Source organism: Marmota flaviventris, chromosome 4 (assembly GCF_047511675.1).
Source record: "Marmota flaviventris isolate mMarFla1 chromosome 4, mMarFla1.hap1, whole genome shotgun sequence".
NCBI classification, from domain to species: Eukaryota; Metazoa; Chordata; class Mammalia; order Rodentia; family Sciuridae; genus Marmota; species Marmota flaviventris.
Window position 1 is genome coordinate 131,348,177 of NC_092501.1, and position 6,000 is coordinate 131,354,176.

General features: G+C 48.1%; 1 long non-coding RNA gene across 1 annotated transcript; it reads left to right on the plus strand.

Annotated features, from left to right (window-relative positions):
- The first annotated feature begins 1,603 nt into the window (after window positions 1-1,603).
- On the plus strand, window positions 1,604-5,700 carry LOC139705452 (uncharacterized). Its single transcript, XR_011707404.1, has 2 exons — window positions 1,604-2,418; window positions 4,331-5,700. It is a non-coding gene; the product is annotated as an uncharacterized lncRNA (long non-coding RNA).
- The last annotated feature ends 300 nt before the right edge of the window (window positions 5,701-6,000 follow it).

The following is a 6,000-nucleotide window of genomic DNA, read 5'->3' on the forward strand; positions in this document are numbered from 1 at the left end:
TTAAATTAAAAATAAACATTTTTTTTCTTTTTGCAGAAAAGAAAAAAATACTTGTTTACCATGGAAAAATTATGATATACTGAAGAGTTAGAAGAAGGAATTTGAAACTCTCTGTAGTACCCCTCAGAAAGAATAGATGTCCACATGCTCCAACCCCTGCCCAGCACTCTGGGCCTCTTTGGCCACAGACAGGCCAACAACACAAGAGGCCCATCATTCCTCGATGACCTGGGGATAACAGAAGGTGACCTGCACCATCTAACCTAGATGTTAGATCCCAGCAGTGGACGTGATGGATACAGATGTAAACACACAAATAGATGCTGGAGGTGTCAGGATGGTGAACTTGAAAGTGTAAGAGGCTGGGACGGGATGGGAGGAACCAAGCATGTGTCCCACTAGGAAGAGAGAAGAATTGAGAACTCACCCTCTCAAACACCCACAGCCTCAGTCTCCCCAGATGGCCAGGAATATCCTCTTTGTATGCACGACACCAGGCTGCAAAACCTCCTCACTTTGTGCAGCGGAGGGCTGAATTCTGCCAAGTCCCCAGGCCAGGTCTCCCTGGGATGCTGCACTACATCAAAGTATACCTTTCTATAGGGGTGTAGTTGAAATAAAAAAAAAAAAAAAGATTATAAGCTGTGTACTATTTAAAACATGCTATCTTCATTTAATGATATGGTGCACTCAGGGTTATTTTTTTTTCTCCATAGATACTTATCAAACAGCAGTTTTCAGCCTGAATAGGTTTCCTTTGCGCAGGTATTCCAGGATTTATTAACTTCTTCTCCTCCCACCAGTGCTGCGAAGAGCAACTTATTTTCCATAACTTTATTCCTTAGGATGAATTCCAAGGTGTCTGTGCAACATTAAGGCCTAACACACAAAAGCTTTCGGAGAGGTCTCATCAGCAGGGGACAGGAGAGCCTGCTTCCCCAGAGCTGTGGCAGGACCGTGGGGTTTCCTAGCCCCTCCGTGCCCCTGTTTACTCATCCATAAATGGTACCATGCACTGCATGCCCACCTCACAGGGGCTATGAAGCCACCCAAGTTAGCACTGAGACCAGCACTGCTTTAGGAGGGAGAGGAGAGCTGCAAGGAGCCGAGGTGAGCTGCCCAAGGTCATGGTCCACTGTGGTGAGCAGATCCAGCAGGGTATCCTGCCCCTCACTGGTGCTTCAACACACTTCCAGATATTTCCAGCTGTCTAGTTTACCTTATTTTCCAAAACCTGGGGAGTGGTAAGGTGGCCTGGGATTGTCCCCAGGTCCCCAATCCCCTGACTTCCCTCTGGCCCTGCTCATTCCTGTCTAATACAGAGGTTAACAAGGTTCACAGCTCCCTCCCTCATCAGGACTTTACTGTGAAGATGTGGGTACATGAGGGCAGGGTCCCCCAGGGAAAACCCAGCCACACCATGTGCCTTCCCTGGCTGAGACGGGGACAAGCTGAAAACAAAAGCTCTGTCCCTGAAAGGAGGTGGCTCCCTCCCTTGTCCCAGCGCACCCCCCCACCTCCCCACCCCACCCCCTGTCAAATGGCAATGAAGTGACTGGATCCTCATTACACAGGTTTTAGGTCATTCCTGGGGAGGTTCAATCCTGCGGCTGCTCAGATATTTTTAGATGAAACGTAAGCAGCTCAGCCATAAAAGAACAGGACAAAACTGAAGTGCCAACCCAGCCAGGAGGCACTGGGGGGAAACGGAGAGCCGGGAGGTCTGGGCCAGGTGCTTTGGAGCCTGTCACTCAGGAGTGAGAAATGAACCTGGAGGTGTCAGGCCAGGGAGCTGGCAGCAGGTGCCTGGGACAAGCCCTTCCTGCCCTGCAGGGACTCTGGAATACCTGTCACCCCTGGATTTCACCTTACTCCTGAATCCGTCTTCACCCAACAAGATTTGTCTAGGACGCAGTGGTAGCGCCTGCCTTCTGTGGGAGGCAAGAATAAGCAATAAGCAATATTCCATGAAAAGAGGGAACCACAGGCTGTACCCCAGAAACTCCCTGACCCCCTCATCCTCCAGTGAAATTAAATACCCTCTGCACCCAGATCTTCCTCTTCTCAAGTCATTTCTGTCACTATTCTTTGCTGCTCAATGACAGCAGGACTGGAATCTGACCTGCTGTTCCTCAGGCCCCCAGCACAGGCTGGCATGGGGCAGGTGTCCAGTTAACCTGGGAATTAGCTCCTGCCCTGGAGTGTAGCAAACAGACTGTTTTTATATAAACAGGCTAGTGCCCTCCCAGGCAGTTGGACCATGCTTTGCAAAGAAATCCAGCTCTGGGCCTCAGTTCTGATCAGTGGTTGGTTTATTCCCATGTCCTCTTGGAAAACTATAAAAAATTATAACTCTTTCAGATGTCAAGATATGGAGTCATGAGAGAGACTTGGCCTAGACTGGGGGAACAGGAGCTGGTAAGCAAAAGTGGGACACACCAAGGGCACACAGTGGGTGGAGGTGGAGGTGGGGAAGGCACCTGCAGGGCTACCTACCGAAGGCACACAGCACCAAAGGAACTTTTCAAGCACTGTGGGTGCTCAGGTGAATCTGAGATAAAGAACAGGAAGTGGGGAAATTGTATATACGGTAGTTTCTCTTTAACCTTAGTTTTGTTTTTTCTGTAGTTTCAGTTACCAGTAGTCAGCTGCAGTCCAAAAATAGTAAATGAAAAACTCCAGAAATAAACAATATAAAAATTTTAAATTATACGCCTTTCTGAGTAGCATGATGAAATTGTGTGCTACCCACTCCATCTCTCCAGGATGTGAATCAGCCCTTTGCCCAGAGTTTAAACTCTGTATATGCTACCCGCCCATTAGGCACTTGGTAGCCATCTTGGTTATCAGATCAACAGTTGCCATATTGCAATGCTTATGTTTAATTAACCCTTATTTCACTTAATAATGTCCCCAACACAAAAGAGTAGTGATGCAAAGGAGGTACCAGGGCGTAACACAGAGAGACAGATGAACTCATACTATGTGCCAATGCTGCAGGGCACATAGGAAAATCATAGTTATCAGAATTTGGTCCATCTGCAGTTTCAGGCCCACCATTGGGGGTCTTGGAACAAATCCCCCATGGATTAAGAGGGACTGCCATACCAGGATGCTAAATAGAGCTGTAATCAGCTGAGAGGTGGCGTACAACGTACTGTCCATTAATGACAGACACAGAAACTGAACACTTGCCTTTTCAGATCTTGAATCCAGGGAACCTCCAGAGGTTCTTAAGGCATCTGTCTAGACTACCCAGAGCACAGAGGAGTGACCATCCACCTACCTTGTTCCCTCTGAGTTGCACAGGGCAGAGGATACCCCTGAGGGGCTGTCCTTTCATTGGTTACCACTTTTCCCTATTTTCTGAGCTGGTCTGGGAAAGATGCAGAAGACAGGCAGTAGTTTTAGTGGCTGTTCCCAGGATGGTGCTGAAGGCCCACCTGGGCCTGAGCAGAGTCATGCTTGGCTCCTAGTGGAGATGAGGGCTTTCTTCTTGGCCTGAGACATGTCCAGGTACTACTGTGACCTACCAAGGTCCAAACTGACCTGCATCCTAGAGTTCACCTTGGGTAAGAGCCCATGGGGCACATTAATAAATTCAGCCTTGGGAAAACCAGTTCCCTTGCCCTGTTTTGTGCCTGGGCATAGTTCCATTAATGCCATCCTTGCTGACTGGAGATCATGGGGTTCCATGTCTGAACAACTCTCCTCCAGAGGATACTGGTGTCTGCAGTACACATAACAGACTTACAAACATCAATTTGTGGCATCTCCCATTCTTCTCTACCTGGAGCAGTGTGGGGTTTTTGTTGTTGTCGCTCTTGTGACAAATGACCAAAACAGAGACTTAAAATAACACAGCTTTATTCTTCTGGAAGTAAAAAAAAATCTAAGATGGGATTTATGGGGCTAAAATCCAGTGTCCACAGAGCTGTGTGCCCTCTGCAGGTTTTAGAGAATTCGTTCCTCACCTGCTCCAGCTCCTAGCAGATTGGCTTGTGGCCACTTCACTGTGACCTATGCTTCCATTGTCACATCTCCCTCCCTGACTCTGGCCCACCTGCCTCCCTCTCACGAGGACCTCTGTGAGGATGTCAGGTCTGCCTGGAGAATCCAAAATGCTCTTCCCATCTCTAGGTCCTTAACTTCAATGCCTCTGCCAAGTCCCTTCTGCCATGTAAAGGTGACATGGTTACCAGTTCCAGGAACTAGAACAGGGACATCTTGGTGTGGCTGAGGAGGGGTCATTATTCTGCCACCCCAGCAGAGGAGAGAAGGCAGCCTGACTAAACGGCCTCCTCCCCGACCTCTCTGCTCTGTCCTTCAGACCGGCTCAGGAATAGGCTCCATTAGCCAGTCTCTTCCCTCTGGTCAGAGTGGACCCAGGACGCACAGCTGCCCTCACCTGAATGCCTCCCCAGTTGCTCTTGACCTTCAGAAGCCTCCTCCCGTCTTTGTGAAGAGAAGCTCGGTGACAGCAGGAGGACCACCTCCAGAGAGGGCTGGGCTCCTAAACACAGCTCTTGGCCCAGTCCTGCCTTTCTTTTGGCCCTTGGACAGCCCTGGGGTTTCCCTGTGGATGTGGACAGACGGCCCTCTGGGACAGATGGGCAGCAAACCTAGGTCAGACTTCCCAGGGGGAACAAAATCCATTAATCTCAAGACATTGTAAAAGGTCAACTCACCTTTTTTTCCAGCCTGGGGATCAGGGAGGTCACGAGAACATACACACCTGGGGTTGCAGAAAGCATCTTGTGGTGGTGGGATTCCCCTGGAGCCTCTAGTCGGGGAGCCCTGCGGGGAGGGGCAGGAGGCAGGAATGTCCATCTGCCTCCACCTCAGCAGAGGGCAAGCAGCCATGTGAGGTGCAGTCTCCCTCCCCTAAGGACTCTCACTCAACCTTGGAAGAAGCGGGGTGAGCTGTGGCTGGCTATTCCGATTCTTCTCCTGTTACATCAAGTTCTCCTTCTGTAGGATTGGAAGAAAGACACCTCAGAGCCCCGTGTACTGAAAGGAAGAGACATTCTTGCTACAGGAACGCAGATTGTGGAAAAGCAAACTCTGAAGAGCCCGCTTTGTGGAAGGGAGATTGATATGTGAGGGAACAGACAGACAAGGATGGTGGGAACACGAGGTTAAGAGAATAATTCTATAAAATGGGCCCACTGTGCTGACTCTCACATGCTTTCTTTTCCAAGAAGCAATTTACCTGCAGCCCTCCCTGCCTGGCCTCTGTGAACAGGATATGTTGCATTCCTCAGCAAACTACCTGTTCACTGCAGGAGAAATGCAGGCCCCAAATAATGCTGATAAGAGGAACCCATGTTACTGACTCCCAAGGAGACTTCTGTGCCCAGATCCTGAAACTCTAGGAGATAAGGATAGTTCCTCCAAACCATAAAATCTCTAAGAATGTATGGTTAAGAATCCAATTAGAACTGCTCAGCATGGGCCAAAGTGACCTAGAGCTTCCATGACAGTGGAGACTTGAAAGTCTGATGTCACCCTGCTGTCAGTCAAAAGTCAAGAGGTGGACCTGGGCAGGACTCTCTGGAAAGTTCCCTGGGATCACCAACAAAACTGGAATGCAGGAGAGGTACATTGTCTCTCTCCTCTCTGAGAGGATCCACTCTCTGCCTTGAGAGTATCCCTTTCCCTTTTCCTATACCTTTAATAAACTCATTCCTTTTACTCTGAGCGACATGTCTGAAATCTTTCTGATTTGATTGCAAGATCACAAGAATTGGGATTTGAAGAGGGGCTTAATGTTGCCTCAGTTTCTTGGAAGACCCCAGTTCCATAAGATTTTTTTTTTGTGTGTATATATATATATATATATATATATATATATATATATATACACACACACATACATATATACATATATCTATCTATCTATCTATATATATGTATGTATTTATACAGATAAAGAGATACATGCACACATTCACATATACATGCATGTGTATATATACATGCATATATGTCTAGTCTGTG